The sequence below is a fragment of the Mus pahari genome, chromosome 10, assembly GCF_900095145.1.
Source record: "Mus pahari chromosome 10, PAHARI_EIJ_v1.1, whole genome shotgun sequence".
NCBI lineage: Eukaryota > Metazoa > Chordata > Mammalia > Rodentia > Muridae > Mus > Mus pahari.
In genome coordinates, this window is record NC_034599.1 from 40,763,164 (window position 1) to 40,782,935 (window position 19,772).

General features: G+C 48.9%; 1 protein-coding gene and 1 non-coding gene across 3 annotated transcripts in view; one reads left to right on the forward strand and one right to left on the reverse strand.

Moving 5' to 3' along the window:
• Dscaml1 (DS cell adhesion molecule like 1) overlaps positions 1-19,772 on the forward strand; it is a 321,027-nt gene that overhangs the window by 193,841 nt on the left and 107,414 nt on the right. The window lies entirely within an intron of this gene.
• LOC115064976 lies at positions 11,535-11,641 on the reverse strand. Its single transcript, XR_003844777.1, has one exon. It is a non-coding gene; the product is annotated as a U6 spliceosomal RNA (small nuclear RNA).

A 19,772-nucleotide genomic window follows, 5' to 3' on the forward strand; every position in this document is an offset into this window, starting at 1 on the left:
CTCAACTACAGTATGGGCATAATCATGGTGTGGAGCTTGGGAGGGAATTCAATGAGCCTATACTCATGGCACCTGCCGCAGCCCTCAGGTGGGCTGTTTCAGTAATCTGGATGTGAGAAGGCAGGGGGGACAAATCTTGACCCGAGAAGATAACCCTGGGGGGCTGCAGCAGCAAGGAGCCATGACAGAAGCCTTCTCCATGTGTCTGCCGACGGTCCTACCCAGAGGACTTACCACAGAAGAGCTGGCTTGGCTGCATGTCTACCCTAAACAATAGGGCCTGATGGGGCTATGGGGTGGGGGTGGGGCAGCAGGGCATGTCCTAGGGCATCTCGCCCTGTCAAAAAATAAAAAGGTCACCTTGTCCTTGGTACCATGCAAGGCAAGTCAGACGCCATCTTTGCCACCCCAAAGTTAAGATATTAAATACACTGACTTACAAAATCCAGTGAAAAGGAATTTGAACTCCTTAGAGATGTCAGTCCAGGTAGGGGAAATAGTTCCTCCTCCAGGAACCTCCCTGCAGAGCATACAGAATGGTGACATAGCCCAGCAGGGCGGGGTTCTTCCTGCCTATAGAAACAGGGTCTGAATCTCAGGAGAGGGTTAAAATAGCTGGATTGTGGTTACACAGTGAGAAAGAACAGAGCCAGGACTCAAGCCCAATTTTGTCAGACACCCTGTCCAAACGCTTTCCTCATGCCTACACCCAGGCTTACCGATCTCCCGTAACAGCACATTGCTTTATAAACACCACAGCGAAACATGCACGTGGAGACGAGGGGAGGGTCTCAGAGACAGAAGCACTGGGCAAGGCAGAGGGACGGGGGAGACTTGGGAATGAGAGGCTCTCCAGAAAATTCTCTCTGGCACTCTAGACTCAAAGAGCACCCCAAGAGACCTCAACACTCAGCTGAACACATGGAGGCCCCTCCCCTTTGGCATAATCCTTCAGGCAAAAGGTGAAAGGCAGAGAATGGGGAGCTAGACTGAGTACGTGTCACACAGGCGCCGCCACAGCACCCCAAAAGTGGGGGGAAAGAAAAGCCATGGAAGGAGTCTTGGGGAGAAGTTGTGGGGGAGAGCCCTCCCCAGCCTCACACAAAAACACCTCCCTGAGCTTGGGGAGCTAAGGAAATGGGAGCCAGAGAGGGAGTCCACCCCACACTAAGGCTGACTCCCTCATCTCCCCTGAGAACCAGGCTCAGACTTCCCATCTTGTGGTAAGTTGGGTATACCCGGAGCATGACCCACAGAGTCCTCAAAGCTGCACCCATGTGACTCGGAATGAACACAGATAGCATTTCTGACAGGTTTACTTTGGTTTAGGCCACTCCTAACCATCCCAGGCTTGAGTAGAAGCCGGGCACCTCAGAGGCTGCAGGGCTCTGACTCACCGGTGGATCTAGGAAGAAGCAGGTGGCAGTCCCAGTGAAGAATCCCAACATCTGGAGTTTCAGAGCACAACACAGACACCCTCCCTCCCCCTTCTCCTGGGGCTAGAGCCCCAAGTCAGAGAAGAGAGAGGAGGCAAGCTTGAGTCAGTCATCTGAATGCGAGAGGACAGAAGCAGAGAAGAATTCAAATGTGTTTCCATTTTCTTAGTTCCCCTAGGATCCCTTAATGTTGCCTGGGGAGGGTGGAGGTGGGAAGGGTGGGGAATAAGGGAAGCTCCACAAAGTATACTTGGCCTGTGGCCATGTGGAGATGCACCCTGTAGCGATGTTCAGGGAATTGGGGAAGCGTCCCAAAACCCCAAAATGTCAGAGCTCCTATCCTTTGTCTAGAAGCTGTATACCTATTAAGATGCAGATTCATTTCACTACTACTGGACGGGATTCACAATGACAGAGAGGGTAGATACTGGAAAGGACTTCCCAGAACTCTGTGACACACATGTGCACACACACACACACACACACACACACACACACACACGAAGAAAAGGCAGGATAAGCTAAGTTACAAGGTAAGTCAGATCAAAGCTGTCTCTCTGCTCTCCTGTGTATGTGTCAGGTACACCCAGAAGGCTCTTGAGCCATTGACTAGAGGACAGGTGTGCGCATGCAAAGGAGACTCTGCTGGTGCTGGCTTGGAAAACAAAAAGCAACACTCATGTTGCTCACCAGGATGATCAGAGCAGTTCACCCCCAAGGAGGCGGGCCTTCCACTGAGCCTCCAAAGCAGATAGAATTCAAACTTGAGTTGGCAGGGAAGTCTCACCTGGCAAGATGAGGTTGGATGAAGGGAGCTGGCCCACTGGGCTTGGACTCTGGGTACTACTGCCCATAGCAGCAGCAACAGCAGCAACAAAAAGGTGGCAGGGATCTTGAGTAATGCCCGTACAATGTCTAAATCATGCCTGGCAGAGGGGCATGCTGGAGGGGAAGGGAAAAGGCAGAGACGAGGAGGCTCTGTGACCAAAAGCCTGAGGAAGAAAGATGTACTGAGGCAGGAAGGAAGAGGAGGTGACAGTAGGACCCCAGGCCACCTAGTCCCCACAAAGCTCTGTGATGGGTTGTAGTTTTATGTGCTGGAAACCAGTTGATCTCTGAATGGCCCAGGTTAGATGATTCATCTCCCTTCCTCAGTGTTCCCATCTAACATGAATGGGTGTGTTAATGCTAACAGCAATGTCCTTGCTGTCGCAAAGGAACATCTCCAGGATAGCACAAGGAAACACAAAGCAAGAGTAACCCAGTAACCCAGCAAGACTACGTCTTTCTTTAAAAAAAGGGGGGGGGGTGTTGTGATCCAAACCAGGCTAACAAGAACACACACACATTTTAGGGCAGGAAGTTCGCTTAGATTTTATTCTAATGTAGGTGGTACCTGTGTCTCATCCCATTGGTGGGAGCTCTCAGCATCTGACAGGACTGCCAAACTCATAATCCGCACAACGGGGAAGGATGTGATGGGGAGTCAAGTACCAGAAACATCCAGGGTTTGAGCAGACAGGCACATATACAAGCATGTCACAAGAGGGGCAGGTTTGCAGGATATTGGCCATGGCACGCTAGTTACCTTTGATGGGGAAAAAAAAGTTTCATGAGTTGTCTCTTACTCAGTGTTGAGAAGGTGAAATGAGATCCTAGCCTGGGAGCACGCTGAAAATCCTCCGCAAGACTACTGTGCATGGTTTTGCCCCAGGTCATCAGTAGAGGAAAGTTCTGTAGTTCTGCCATGTATGTCTCAATCTTAATCATTTTAAAGTCCAAAAGAAAATACCGCACAGCCTCCCAGGACAGGACCGGGCTCCGGGTGGCTAGCATTCACCAGTTCTAGTTTCCTAGGCTAACAACCACTAAGACCCTACTAAGGTACTGGAGGGCCAAGGAACTCCTGGCCACTGACACATCTCGAGGACCAGATGTCACTGTGAGATCAGGTTCAGTCAGCCCAGCATAGAGGGCCTTGGTACAGAGACCTGGAGACTTTTCTTCTCCCTTACAATCCTGTACTCTCTGTTGTGACTTGGCATGCCCAAGGGTCCCTCTCACTGTCCATCCAAGCATGAGCAACTCCCTCTCCCTCCCGTCTATTTGCCCAGGCATCTTTAGGCAGGACCACTTAATTTATTTATATTTATGAAACCTCCAAGTAGGTCAATGCACTCACATGCACATCTTAATAATTATTGATATGATAGTAGGGGAAGAGTGGGAGGCGAGGGTCACGTGGGCTGGAGGAGCTGGCTCCTCCCTCTCTCTCTCTACCAGCTAAAGTCCTCAGGGACTCCATAAGAGGCCAATGCTTTTGTTGGTATGCTAATTGCTGAGTCTGTAGCCAAGGCTGCCTTCAGTAGCTCCAGACTCAGCACTTCTCCCAAGAAAGGGAGCACGGCTTTGTGGTTTCAAACCACACTGCACGACCCACTCCCATTGGACTTGGAAATGGATTTGGAGACCCAAAGCAACACAGCAGAAGCAGAAATCAAATTAGACACTGGATCCGAGAGAAAATGGGCTGTGATTCTCACCACAAAAGGAACATGGTGTCTCTCTGCACCTCCGTCCTGAGAGCCCATGCCACCCCTAATCCCGGTATGGTACATTGTCTCAGACTGGCTTCCAGACCTGAGCCCCCATACAATGGGAGTTTCTTCCTCTGTGTGAATGCTGTGTGCTCCTTAAGGAAAACTGGAAGCTGGGGGGGACCAAGTATGGGTCTCTAAGTCACATATAAGAAGTGAATCCTGTAAGAATAGAAGGAGCTCTAAAAAAAAAAAAAAAAAGCACTACTAGAAGCCAGGGTAGAATCAACATGAATAATGAAGTAAGCGTGCCCACACTGATGCCTAGTCAGAGCAAACCTGGGCGCTCTGGGTCATTTTTAAATCCTGGTGCCACACCTCAGTAATTGTGTGACTTCGAGGTGGTTATCAGCCACACGTGACTCATGTGTAATATGGGAAGAATAGTAGTAGCTAACTCAGAAGTGTCTCCAGAACGGGGAGATAATATATGCACACACATTTTCCACTGTGTAGATCTAACCTGCGTTCAACTCAGTGCATTCTGCTTAAACACATTATATTGAGTGAAAGGAGTCGGTCTCAAAAGGCTACCTGCTGTATAATTGCATTTATATGATGGTCAAGAAAAAGCGAAATTGTACAGACAGAAAATAGATGGGTGGTTGCCAGAAGCCAGGGCTGTGGAGAAGACACGACAAAGGGACAGGAGGGGATCTGGCAGGTGATAGAATTGTGTCCTTTGATTGTGGTGGCAGTTACCCAGCTGTATATGTATGTCGGGACTCCCAGAACTGTTCACTGAAATGGACAAATTATACTTCAACAAATCTAACTCTCCAAGAAAAGAGACAACACATCTCTCTAAGATCTGCCGTGCATGCTGTTTACCTCAAGAGCAGGCGCTATCCGGCACTGTATACACTGGTAGCTGTTTCCGGGAGCCCCTTCTGGTCTCAAAGTGCAGAGAGCAGGCAGGTTTCTGCAAAGGGGGAAAAGGCCTCCAATGAGCTATAAACGTCCTCAGAGGAGGAGGTGTGGGCCTTGGTGACCTGTGCTGGTCCCTTCTAGCTGGTGATACTCAGCGCAGGTTTTCCAACCCCTTGGCACACCAAGTTGCCTTTGCATGAGAAATGGCTGCGAAGGTTTTATTCTGGTTCCCACACCTTGGCAGGCTGGCAGCCCTGGGCCCAGCCTCGGCACATAATAGCCAGGTTCTGACTTTCTGCCATTGTTCCTTAATCTGTCTAATTTTAGGACCCTGTTCAGCATCTTCTCTGTGCTCACGGCTCCCATTAATAATCATCATCAGCACATACCTAGGTGCTTTTCATCTTCAAAGCCCATTAATTAACACTAATTAATCCACACAGCGGTGCTAGAAGGAAGGGGAGCTATCATTATCATGGTTGCAGAAAAGGGAGGACGGGGAAGGCTCCAGGTGACTTGCCTGTGGCGACAAAGAAGAGAGAAAGAAAAAAAAAGAAAACAAAACCCTAGGCAGAGAACCCTAGTGACCAGATCTAAATTCAAGACCAAAACTATTAATGATCATAAAATAACCAACGTTTATTGAGCAATTACTATGTATACTATACCATACAAAAGGTTTCTCCCCCCACCCTGTGTGTGTGTGTGTGTATGTGTGTGTGTGTATGAAAGACAAAGAGGTATGTACATTTTGGATGGATATGTGTATATATGTATGTCGGGTGTTTATAAACATGTACATAGGTGCATGTGGAGGTCAGAGGTCAATGTCAGGTGTCTCTACATGCCCCACCTTGCTGCATGACATAAGGCTTCCTTCCCACTGAATCTGGAGCTCATGTACCTGTCTAGGCTAGCTGCTCCAGGAGTCCTAGGGCTTCGCCTTTGTCCCTCTTCCTTACTCCCGTGCTCTCAACCTGGGGTTACCGATGTCTGCTGCCATGCCTGGCTTTCACATGGCAGCCTGGAGGCTGAGTGAGGGCTGATCTCTTCTTCAAATTCACTGTGTCTTGTGTGCAAGGCCTGTGATGTCTCAGACAGCCAGACCACTGAAGAGCTCCACAAAGAAGCTCTCCGGTCACTCCATGTTCTAAACCACACCCCGAGGCTCCACAAACTCTTACATGGACTAACACAGTCAATTATTAAATATTATAAATCTATCATATGCTGATAGAACTGGGCAGGAACCTATATTTATGCATTTATTTAATAAGTATTTATCAAGTACCTACATTATGCCCAGTCGGGTCCTAAGCACTAAGATTACAGTGGTAAACAAAATGAACGCAGTCATTGGACTCATGAGTCTTCCACACTAGAGGAGACAGAGACGGCGAGAGAAGAGGGAAAACCTCATCCCTAGCTGTGAGATCGCAGTGGTGCGTGCTCCGTGGAGAATGAAAAGAGAAGCAAATGTTCCATATCTACTTTAAATTGGGTGGCTAGGGAAGGCCTGTCTTAGGGGTTGACATTTAGCAGAGACCTAAATGCCAGGGCAGAGCCAGCTTTGTGACAGGAGCAGCTGCTAAGCAGGAGGAACAGCCGGCGCCAAGCTCCACAGTGGAAATGATCCTCCTGCTCTTGAGGGACTGGCCCTGAGCTGGAGTGGCCAGGGTGAGATTAACAAGGGCCACAGAGGTGGGCAGTGAGCGGATTTGGGTCATGATGAAGAATCTGGAGCAAGCTGCATAGTTCACTTGGGAGAGCATTATGATGTCCTGGTTTGAGCCTCACCACCAAATAAGGCATAGAGGCTCATGTCTGCAGTCCCCAACACTAAGAAACTGGAGGCAGACATCCAGAGACATCCTTGACGACACAGATTTCAAGGCCAGTGTGGTGGTTGAATATGCTTGGCCCCAGGGAATGGCACTATTTGGAGGTGTAGCCTTGTTGGAATAGGCGTGGCCTTGTTGGACTAAGTGTGTCACTATGGGGGTGGGCTTGGAGACCCTCCTCTTAACTGTCTGGAAGTCAGTCTTCTCCTGTTTGTCTTTGGAACAAGATATAGAACTCTCAGCTTCTATAGCACCATGTCTGCCTAGGAACCTCGGATCTCATAAGCCAGCCCCAATTAAACGCTGTCCCTTTTAAGAGTTGCCTTGGTCATAGTGTCTCTTCTCAGAAATGAAACCCTAAGACAGAAGTCAGTACCAAGAGTGGTTGAAGAGGAGCAAAAGTATAAGGATGGATCTCAAGTCTCTGGAATCAGCTTAATCACTTGCCAGTGCCTTATAATTCACCAGACAGCCAGTTGGAGCTACATGGGACTGGCTCAAAATTTAACTTAATAATTTAATTGACATGAAGGAAATTATATGTTTTTAAGAGGAGTACCTTGGCTGTGTAGTGGGGGGTGAATTACATGGGTCAAGAGTGAACAATGAAGCTGTGGCGTCTGGGTGGGAAAGGAGAAAGGCGTATACAAGGTCAAGGCAAAGTACTTAGAGAGAAACAGATGGGTCTGGGATAGACCCAGAGATAGAGCCAGCAAGCCTTGCTAGTCAGTGGACAAGGATGGGAACACCGGACCCATGCACACTCCTAGACTTTTGAATTATTGGTGGAGCATGGGAAAACTGGAGAGAGGCCAGAAAGCTGTGGTGAGCCTGAAAGTCCTGTTTGGGACCTGTTGGCTTTGCAGTGACAATCAGATCCCAAGAGCAGGTGACAAGAAGCCAGTTCTGGGTTTCTTTCCAGCATAGCTATACACACTTATACACACACACACACACACACACACACACACACGTATAATCCATCGGAGAGATTCTGGATGGAGTCAAGGGGCAAGGGTGACCTTGGGGCCTAGCAGCAGAGATGTGAACAGAAATGGAGACCCAAGAAGGAGGCCGACATGTGGGAAGCTGATGAATGGGAGACTGGTGCACCTGAGAGGCTCTCGGGGTTATATAGACTGCAATGCAGCTGATAACCCTAGGCTGGTCTATCCCTGCCCTGAGGTTCTCCACGGGCTCCCGGGAACAGGACATGGGTAGTAGGACACAGGGTGGGACACTGGAGCAGCATGCCGGCTTGCAGTGCGCAGATCCACTTCTTGCCATGCTAAGTGACAGGTGTGAGCTTTGAGTACAGGCTAGGGTCATTCCATAGCATCTAACACGACCTTACGTAAGTGTCTTAGCCTCTGTTTCCCCACTTATAAAAATGGGGACTCTGAAAAAAATAGCTCTCTCCCATGACCCATGAGGGCATATGTGAAAGTGCTGTGCACACAATCATGGCCATGATTGGCTACAGGGAATGGACCTACGGATCTCAACTGAGCCCTGCTATGAGAGGTCTCCAGAGCAGAAAGCCTTGAGTGAATGGGAAACTGGACCAACACTCACTTACTTCACAAAAGGGGGCAGAGCTCATTTCCCTTTATGCAGCTGAGTACCAGCTCTTGATGTGACATATTCCTCAAATATTGGGCTTCTCATAATTCATCTAAAGGCCCTTACTAAGCAGCTACCAGGGGAAGAAGTCAATGTTATAGCACAAATCCCCAGGGGAGAGGGACTTCAGAGCGAGAAGACCGGGGCAGAAGGCTATGGGTAGAGCTATAGACTGGTTATGAATGTAGCCCACAGTGAATGTCCCACAGAACACGCCAGATGAGGTATGAGGAACCATAGTTTCTTCAGTTTCCCCACCAGGATGGATGACAGACCTTATCTCTCAGCTGTGAATTCAGGGACCATAGCTGGGCCAGCCTCTAAGAACATTGTTACCAGGAAGATGAAGGCAAGACAATCCTGGTAGACAGGCAGAGGATAGCATGATGCTATGACACGCCACCCACACACACACCCACTTTCCCTTAAACAGTTGCTTTGAGCCATAGAGCAGAATGCTTGTTTGGACTCTGGAATGGATCGTCCCTTGAACATCTGGAGTCACCACAGCCATCTTGGGGGTCACTAGTGCTTCTGGGGCCCTTTGAATAAAGGAAGGAGCCCCAACATAGATTAAGTGAGAGCTGAAGGAATCTGGGTTTCAGGGACAGGAACCTCCAAAGTCTGGGATCGTGTCTCAGTGTGACTACACATACACACTCAGCCCATGGTCTCAGGGAAATTGACACTCTTTTCTCTGGCCTGCGTCCTTTGCTGTAAAACACAGACAACAGTCTCGCTGTGCAGGACTATGGAGAGCTCTCAGCCAGTGAGCCAGTGTCCGGTGCATAGTAGTCGCTTAGCTAATGATTATAATAGCAGTAATGGTAAGAATTGAGCTCTAAAATTAAACAAAACAAAACAAAATAAAACAAACAAAAAAAAAGAGTTGGGCTTCAAAGGACCCTTGGCTCCCCATCCAGGATATGAGATCATGTCACACAACTACTGGCTCCAGAACACAGAAAGCAGGCTCAACCCTAGATCCTAAGGAGCTACAGTTCCCCCCCCCCCAGCCCTCTCCCCATCAGGGCTCTGATCTCCAGGCCCTGCTGCAGCCCCTAATGAGGCTTGGGTTTCATTACCTCATTTGCCTGGGCTGGTGCCCAGCTGAAGAGAATCTGACACAGGAGCTAGGTTCTGTGAGAGGCTGGCATTAATCCTCCAAGCTTAGCAGTTACCTTTCTCTGCCACTCGCAGAGAGCTGGCCTTGCGGCTGGCATGGAGCCAGACTGGCGGGAGGCAGAGGCTTAATCCCCCTGAGATGCTCCAGCAACGAAGGCTTCGGCCTCAGCATCCGGCTCCAGCTGCCATGACCAGCAACTTCCTTGTGTCACAGTGGGTCCTCCTCAGCTTCTCCCTGGTGAAGGGTCATGGCCTTCAGTGGTCCTTGGAGCTAGAGGGCACAGTCAGCAGAGAGCCACACCACCGGCCACTAACTACCACATACCACAGAAGCATTTAAAAGGTCTAGGGAGAGATAGTTTGTTCAAACACACAATAATCCAATTCCTTTACTGCAGGACTTCTCAGAGCCATTAATTGCCTGGTCACCCACCCTCCCCTCCCCCCCCAAAAGTACTGAGTACCAATTAACTTGGCGCTGGGTGCTCATCCAGCTGAGACTAGATGTCTTAGTTTTCTGTTACTAGTAACATAGTATCGAGGACTGGTAAATAAGAAACAGGTCTATGTGTTCTCACAGCCCTGGCCATCTGATGCTGGCCTTTCTGGCAGAGTGCCAAGGTGGTGCAAGGCAAAAAAACAAACTAAGCTAGCTTTGGGAGCAGACACTCTCAGCAAAACACATCACTCCTCCAGCTGCATAGCAAGATTAATCAATTCACAAACGCAGAGCCCTAACCCCCTCTTTAAGGTCCCACCTGGTCCAACCTTTAATATGTTATAGTGGACTCTTCATTACAACCTAAGTTACAGATGGGACAGACACTGTTCAAAAAAGCATAGCAACGGGGGAGCCTAATGGTCTTGGGAATCTTGTACCCTGATGCGGGAAGACAAAAAACAAGTCTTTGGGTTAGATGTGGAAAGGAAGAGACGAGGGGATGATTACATCATAGTGGTTATAAGTGTCTGGGAGCACAGGACTCACTGTGTGCTCTAGGGGCACCTCAGGACTGTAATTCCTTGGGAGAGGTCTTCAGGAATGCTCTAAAGAAATCCTCAAACACAGAGATCTGATGTGTCAGTCTTTGGCAAAGCATTCAAGGCTTGTGAGTCAGCCCTAGCCGTTGCCTGGCTCCTCTCACTCCATCCCTCTATAAAGTGTGGATGGGTTGCAAGCCCATATCCTATGCTCACAGTTTGTACAAGGTGTTCCTTCTTCCGGAAGTCTCTCTCCTGCTTCCTGAACCTGGGAAGTATGTCCCTGTCCTTCAGGGCCAGACGAGACAGGGAGGGGGCATCTGCTATGGTAAACATCTTCACTTCATGACTTGAGTCCATCTGAGTACTCTCACTCACAGTGCGTTACAGAGCTGAGCGGGAGAGAGATCCGTTCCTTCTTTCTCCTGAGTCCTTTGAGCCTCCAAACAAGTAGAGAGGAAATACGAATGATGATGATGCTCAGGCCTGGAGTAAGGGCATCACTCAGCCACGTGGCCCTTCCAGGCCGCAGGGCAGGTTGTGAAATGTAGTTTCACTTTTTCCTGCAGGATGGAGGAACATGAGCAATAGCACACACTCCTGGCCAGTTTTCAAATGTCACCATCCCTGGAAAGAGTTCCTGCACTCGTTCGCTAACCTTAGGTCTTTTTTAAAAAGATATGTCTTTATTTACATTTCAAATATTATCCCCTTTCCTGGTTTTCCCTTCAAAAACCCTCTATCCCTTTCTCCCTCCCCCTGTTCACCAACCCACCCACTCCCGCTTCCTGGCCCTGGCATTCCCCTACACTGGGGCATAGAACCTTCATGGGACCAAGGGCCTCTCCTCCCATTGATGACCAACAAGGCCATCCTCTGCTACATATGCAGTTAGAGCCATGAGTCCCACCATGTGTTTTCTTTGGTTGGTGGTTTAGTCCCTGGTAGCTCTGGAGGTACTGGTTAGTCCATATTGTTGATCTTCCTATGAGATTGCAAACTCCTTCAGCTCCTTGGGTCCTTTCTCTAGCTCCTTTATTGGGGACCCTGTGCTCCATCCAAAAAATATGGAACTCTTCACGAATTTGCGTGACATCCTTGCACAGGGGCCATGCTAATCTTCTCTGTATTGTTCCAATTTTAGTCTATGTGCTGCCGAAGTGAGCACCTAACCTTAGGTCTTACAGGAATGCCTCTACCCACCCAGGCAGGATGCCTTCTGTCTTTAACATCTTTAACTAGCTTTCCAAATCTTCAGAGCACTCAAGGGTGAGCATTAAACAAGGAAGCCTTTTTATAGATGGTGGGCAGGATTGCTGAAGGCCTACCACCACTCAGTCTAATCAAGTATCCTGGGATTCAACAGCTAGTGAAATATAGATCAAAACTACCAAAGCTCAGTACAGCATGAAAAGATCACATGACTTGTACCAATTGTTTCATCAGAAGCATGATGTCGGGTACAATGGTGTGGGTGGAGGATACTACTCCAATTAGCCCCCTGTAATCCACAGTTCTTATCCAGGAGCCATCTGGACGCTTCACGCAGGAATGAGACTATGCAGCTGCTGCACGTGGCTCTGTCCCTCACAGGCTTCTAAGACCCAGCTCACACTCTTTAGCCTGGCCTGGTGATAAGGAGAAACAGGCCACTCTTGCACCTGCTGTGCCCACCACTGGAGCCTTCTCCTCAGATCTGATAGCAGCTGAGCTGATATGGCAGCCGCTGCTTGTCCATCAGCCATACCTGGCTCTGGAAAGAGCTGTAGCAAAACAGCCTCCATCCTCAGTGGACTGTCCTTGAGGAGGCAAATGCATGCATTGTATTCAGAGGGAATGACTGTCCACCCACTGCAGGGACCATGCACCTCCTCAACGCATCTTAGGTTTTATGAGTCCTGTTTTGGCTAATGATCATGTCAAATGACTTTTGCTGAGGAGTCATGTATCTGGAGTCTTTCACTCCAGATAGAACAATGATGGCAGACCAGAATGGGGGACAATCCCACCCCAGTCTACCTTAGTGAGCCTGTGAGATGAATGAATTTCACGCATTAGCACGAGTGATTCAAAGGCAGCCGAATTCCCCCCCTCCCGTCCCCCTGCAAGCCTGCCAGATCCCGTGTGATGAGTTGAAAGATGCATCCCTGGAGTTCCCTGGGCAGCTTGCGGGCAGCTCCACCAAAGAGTCTCCTCTCCCCAGCCATTGATTACTGCTTAGGTAGCTTTGGAGAGGGACCTGCAGAGCTTTAGCCTTCTGAGCCAGCCTTCTGCCTCCTGGAGGGAATGTTTCAATTAGGAGAAAATAGCTACATAGTGTGCTCAAAGAACAAAGGGCTTCTGTACAGGCAGAGAGACTGCTCACACTCACTCGCGTTCTACCCAGGAAGCTACAAGCTGGCAATTTACCCATCAGTCTAAGTCCTCTGGACAGGCCTCAGTGGCCATCCTGGTACACTTCTAGAGAACAGAAGTACGAACCGATTGGTTAAAGCTTTAAAGTCAGGCCTGCTCTTTGGCTTCTTGCAGATGATGTTTCATGGGTATTTTTCCTATTTAAAAGTAGATCTATTTGGAGGTCCTAGAAAATGTAGTGAAGCAGGCAACACTGCCCTGCCCCTTCCCATACCGTATCACTGGCCTCCACCACTGTTCCCTGGGTGCTCCAAGCAAGCTGCTAAAGGCATTGGCAGCCTTCATTCAGTTTGATGTAGAACTGCTTCTACATCATTTTTTACTTTCTTGCAGAATTCTGTCCGTACCATTTAGATCCATGAGGAGCCAGGCATCCACAGAGCTTCTCAACATTGTATCATCTCCTATCTGCCCTTTCAACATTGTGTCATTTCCTATCCGCCCTTTCAACATTGTATCATCTCCTATCTGCCCGCAGGGTAGTCCGCCCTATCCCAGGAGGCTTCAGTAGGGAAAGCAAGGGCTACACAGATCACTTTCCTTTCACTTCCCATTTCTTTAATGACTTCTCCTCATACTAGGTGTCTTCTTCTTCCTCCCTTTACCAACCTTCTTCTACCACATTTCCAAACATGAAAGGGTTGATGCAGTGTCACAAACCAAGCACAAATGCAGCCATGAGTGAAGGACAAGCTACAGGCAAATGTACTCCAAATGGCTCACATGGATGTGAATTCCCTCTGGGATTCAAATTCACTCAGATCCCACAGGGATGTGGAAGCTGCCAGGTAGATCAGCGTTTAAGTTTATAATGTAACTGCCCCATGACTCCTCCTTCCCGATCAATCTAGCTTTCCCCCCATGTTCAGGGAATCCCAGTTGACCAATCCTGGAGTCGGGAAGACGGAAGCCAAGCTGGACTGTCCAGGATTACGCTGTATTGTACCATCCCATCCATCCATTTTGTTAGTTGTTTGAAATGTTCCACTCTGTTTCTTTTACCTTCTCTCCCTTCCGGAGTCTTAGAATGTTCCTCGTATGTGAAAAGAAATGTCTAAAGTAAAATAAAGTGACAGCCTGTCCCAGAGCTAGCCACGCAGTAAATGACACACCATCAGCAAATGTCCAAGGATTTGGATGATGGCGTGTGACATTTGGTGCATCTCAGCAGGCAGAGTTAGGAGGGGTATCACAAGGGCAGAAACACAGATGCAGAATAAAAATAATATTTTTTTCATATTCTGATTTATATCACATCTTCAAGCCTTACAATCTCCATGTGACATGGATGCAGTTATCCTAGCTCTAGAAGGAGGGAGCTGAATTCCTTCTTTATCCACCCATCTTCCACCCACCTATCCATCTGTACATCACAAACACCTGCTCTTAGACCCTGGCTAAGAACTAACAACGTTTGGTCTCAGGTCCAGGAGGTCCATTGCTTTCTAGGAACTTGTGGTCCTCAAACCTTGGGCTTCAACAGACTTGCCCTTCTGCTAAAAACACCCACATGTCAGCATTTCAGTGTGACTGACATCTGATGAAGTCACATGCCACATGCCGGAGTGCAGAGCCAGGAATGATTCCAAGGGGGTGTGGGAGGGCACACAGAAGGGATGGCATTTGCATGGGGGTTGGCCTGTGCTGTCTGGTGAGGAGCCTTGGAGTCAAGGCAGAGGGGAAAGAGATGGCTGTGGTGTGTTCAGAGGACAGCTTACTCGGGGAGAAAGGCATAGGGAGGTTTCGAGTGGCTTCCTTTGTACCCACATTGCATGCATTGCTGGGCTTAGCTCTTCTGGTTTCCAGACTAGACAGAATTTTAGAAGCCTACTACCATGTCCTGGTCTCAGTGCTGTCAGACTTAGAGCACCAGACAGCCTGCCACCACCCTGAGCCAAAACTACTTGTCATCATCAACCTATGAAACCTATTCTCCCTCCACACACTCCCCAGCAAAGACCATGAAGCTATGGCATCCCCTTCCCCCCCCCCCCCGGACCCACCCTGCACCACTTTCTCCCTGGCCCTCCATGTCCAGGAGGTCACTGCAACCATGTCACATCTATCCAGTGACTGTGTCAAATGTCATGGGATGCACTGAGGACATAGTGGGTCAGGATAGATATGGCCCTGTCCTCAAAGGGAAATGTTTAGTAAGTGATGGTTACAGGGGAAGTTTATACAAACCCTGGAACAATCGGAATGGCTCCCCAGTGCTTGCAAGGGTTTTTTTGTTTTTGTTTTGGGTTTTTTTGTTTTTGTTTTGGGTTTTGGGTTTGTTTTTTTTGTTTTTTGTTTTGGTAGAAATGGAAGTTGAGAAGACACACGATATTAGCCATGGATAGAGGGAGGATAGGAACCTACAAAGGCCCGAAGGAAAGAGGACCAGGCACTGAGAGAGACTGGGAGGCTAAAATCAGGCAGGGGAAGAGGGCAGGCAGGAGTCATGCTGGGGAACTGGGCCAAGGCTTTGTCTGGGAAAGCTTGCCTGGGTGATTAGCAGATTCTAAACATCACCACAGCAACACAGCCACCACTGCATGGAGTGACAGAAAAAAGGCGATATCAGCATGCAAACCAGGCAAGGTTTAAAGTCACCTAGCATAGTGCACTGTTTTGCACAAAGTCAAAACCTAGAGGAGCAGCTTGGCAGGAATTGGTCAGGCTCCAGTTTTCCCCACACATGGGTCCACGCTGGCTTTTCTGGGCTACAGCTTCACTTCTCACTGGGGAGGGACCGAAAGATGCATGAGGGAACAGACCTGAGCACCACTGTCCCCTGTCATGGTGAGAGGACAGTGACTAGTCAGTCTCCCTGGGTATAAAGTTCTGCTCAGCCCTGGCCTATGGAGCTCTGCCTCAGAGCTGACCAGTGAGCCTTGGTTCCTCATAATCTGGGGAGGGTTTTACTCCCGTAGCCTAAGCTATCTTGCTCTCCACCTGATGCTGACTCTGCCTAGAGCTCTGGCACCCATCCTCCAACCCTAGGCTCCCTCTGGGTAGCCTGGAGCCCAGTCTTCACAGACCCAGCCAAGAGAGAAAGAAAAGGCTTTTTAATGCATGTTCTGCTACTGTGTCATGATTATAGTGGAGATGGATTTTTGCAATAATAAGTAAAACCCTTGGAGAGGGTAGGTAGTGGGGGAGTGTGGGTACACAGATCAAAGCTGTCACTTGAAGTATAGATGGCCAGGACGGGATCTTAAGCCAGTTCTATAGGCCCTAGGGGCCTCACCAAGACACTCATGTAAATAGCCAGGAGCTAGATTCCAGTCCCTTTTGAAGATCAGGAAAGGGCCTGTTCTAGTCCTAAAAGACTCTAGAAAAAGCCTTGCTGGGCATCTAAAACCTGGGTTCTGATTTTGACTTTTCCATTGTCTTAGTTATTTTTTTCTATTGCTGTCATAAAGGCCAAGGCCACTTACAGAAGAGTTTATAGGGGTTTATGGTTTCCGAAGATGAGTCTGTGACAGCCAAGTGAAGGTAGATGACCTCAAGTGACTGGAGCAGCAGCTGAGGGCTCACAGCTTGAAGCCTCAAAGCCTAACCTCAGTGTCACACCTCCTCCAACGAGGCCACACTTCCTAATCCTTCCCAAACAGTTCCACCAACTAGGAACAAAGTATTCAAGTAAAGGTGGGCACCTATGAGAACTTTTTTCACTTAAAGTATCCCATCCACAAATGAGCTAGTCATCAACAGTATTAAGTGTATGATAGATTACTGACATTTAGCCAACCTACTCATGTCCATGAGGCAAATCAACTGAAGAGATGGATTTGAAAGAACTAATTCAAAACTATGGGCATGTGACGGACTCTGAGAGAGGAACCCTAGTGATAAATAGTGCTGCTGGTTAAATGCAAATACTCCATTAAAAATGCTAGGATCATGCCTGGCACATAGTAGGGAATTGCTTTAGTCCATCTCTTGCTGCCATAACAAGATACTCCAGGCAAGTAAGTCAAACACACAAAAAGAATGCCTCATAGTTGTGAAGACTGGGAAGGCCTGAAGGCCAAGGTGAAGTAAGGGGGCTCCCCTAGCTAGGTCCTTGCTGCTTATTATAATACGATGGCAAACATCACATGATGGGGGGGGGGCTGAACCTCAACTACTTCCAACACAGCAGACTTTGGCATATGAATTACAGTTAATTAGACCTTAAAGTTTCCACTTTGTAATAGTGTAATGGTGGTAACTGCGAGTCAGTATGAGTTGTTTGGAGGGGACATTCAAACCACAGCAATGACCAGCAGGTGGTGTCTGCATTCAGATATACGAGCATTTCCATCACCATTGTCACTAAAATACCAACCTTTCCAGCCCTTGAGTTCTTCAGTCTTTCCCTTGTCAGGATTGCCCCTTTGCCCGTCAACACAAGAGATCTCCTAAGCTTCACAGTGCATCCCAGCACTGGAACCTGCCTAAGCTGATGTGGGAAACCCACCTGTTTTTGTTACTTTTCTCATTGCAGTGACCAAACACTGGATTAGAAGCCCCTTACTGGAGAAAAGCTAGCTTTAGCTCATGATTGGCAGAGATACGGTGGGTCATGGTGGAGGAGGGCGTGGAAGTGGGAGTGGCCCCAGTTGTAGAAGCAGGAGTGTGAGGCTGCTTGCTCACATTTGGAAGGACCCAGAAATGGAGAAATAGGAGCTCTGCCTCTCATATGGACTCCAAGCCCATGGGGCGGGGTCATCTACTTCACAACTGATCTTCCTTCCTCAGTCAAACCTCTCTGGAAATTCCCTCAAAGGCACGTCCAAAAAATATGCCCTGTAGATGACTCTAAATCCAGTCCAGTTGACACTGAAAATTAGCCATCGTGCCACCCAAGAAGCTCTCGGCAGAGGCTGGACCCTCTCAGGGCTGAAGCTGACCTTTTCCTATCTGTCTCTCCCAGCCAAGCTCCCAGCTCCAGACCCACCATTCTCCAAGCCCCATCTTTCCTCTAACCTAACTCACATCCACCAACCCTCACATCTGAACTTCATGGCACTCCTTGACTTCACTGGTGAGATCTCAGCTCAGGACACCCATGGTCCCTAGAATATGCCAATGTGACACTGGCTAGATTGGGTGCCCAAGTTCTTCTCTCCTGCTCTTCCCTCCATTCCTCTGACCTGCCAGCACCACTGGCATCTGGGCCTCAGACACCTCCTTTGCTGGACCTGTCCCACATCTTTAGAACATCCCTGACCGCTACCATGCCACTAGATGACAGTAGCAAGTAGCCTTAATCTTGTCGTGACAAAAAATGTCTCTGGAGTTTGCAAATGTCCCATGAGGAACCCCACCCTAAAGCTATAACCTATTTAAGACGCTAACACCTTTCAACTTTCTCTCTACTCCACCCTTCTTGCTGCAGGTCCTTCCCTCTCTCTGATCTTCTCCTGATCTCAGGCCTCAGACCACCCCCCAGATTCCTGCCACTCCAGGGTACTCCACAGCCCCAACTCATCCCAGCAGCCCCTTCTCTGGCTGAGCCACTGCTCTTTCTTCAGTCCGCCCAAAGCCAGGGATGCTTAAGACAGAGGCAGATGGCGTAAATTGCACTCCACGGAATGTTTTGTTACAGCCCGGGGCTGCTGCCTGGATTCCTGTTCACATAAAAGACAAGAAGAGGGTCTGGGGCCCAAGTGAAGCAGGCAGGGGATCCTGAGAAGCTACAGCCTGGCTCCCTCCCCAGCCCTGCTGACTTTACCCCCTCAGGCAACTCCAGGGATGAGAGGAAAGGAGTGGAGCCGAGAAGCCCCCAAGCTCTGCTGGGGCACTGAGAACAGGAAAAAAGCAGAATGGAATAGTCTCTTACAAACATTAAGGGTACCAGGGCCCTTGCATTCCAGGGAAGCGGCCTGAGCTCCTCGTCCCAGAAGGTTAGCTGCAACAATCTGTCTTCTACCCAATTCTGTGTCAGCTCCTGACTCCTGCAAGTCCCCATGTAGCCTCCCACTGAGCTCCTACTTGGCCCTCACGTTCACAGAAAGACCACCCAAAGCCCTCATCCTGTTGGAAAGATTCCCCCATCCAAAGTCTAGTCTAACCTCCACCCTGTCTGGTCCTACAGATACTGACACTCTCCTGTGTCATCACCAGAAAGGGACATTGTTCTGCTCTTCCTGGAAAAGAACCACCATACCATAGCATTCCTAGGACCTCTTTCCCCAGAACAATCCAAAATATTAAAATGGAAGAGGTAGGCATGGGACCTACCAGTCTCTAGGCAGGTAACTCTACAGGTGTGCCAACCCTTCCCTGTGCATTGCTATCCTATTAGACTCTTTGAGGCCCTGGACCCTCACATGGAAGACCAAGGTGGAGGTGCACCTGTCTCTTTTCTAGTCACATGGGCACATAGATGACTTGACTAGAGCATCAGGCCTTGTCCCTCATCCAGATCTAGAGTTCAGCAAGATCTCATCAAGGTTGTGTTCATAGGTTCCTCTCTCTTCAGGTTTTTCATCACCAGCTTCTGCCTGCTTCTTTCTGGGCCCCCTACTTGGTGACAGAACTGAGTAGTGACTAGATACTGACTATAAACCTGGGAAATAAAATGTCTCATCTTTACCATCTAGCCCCTAAGCATCCTGTTTATCTGTCTGTGTCTGTTCACATCCTTACAGTGTGAGCCCCTGAAGGCCACGGAAGTTCTACACAGTAAGTACTGAGGCTATCAAGGGCATGGTGTCCACACAGGCACCAATGTCCAGTTTGAGTAAGATCCTGATATTCAAGATGTGTGCTAGCTTGAGGGATGGTATGAAAATAGCCAACCTTGAAAAAAAGTGATCAATGCTATAAGAAAAATGGGTGTACGCGTGAGGGGAGCCCAGACTACACAGTAACTAATCCTAGCAAGTCCAGTCTGAATGCGGAAGGTC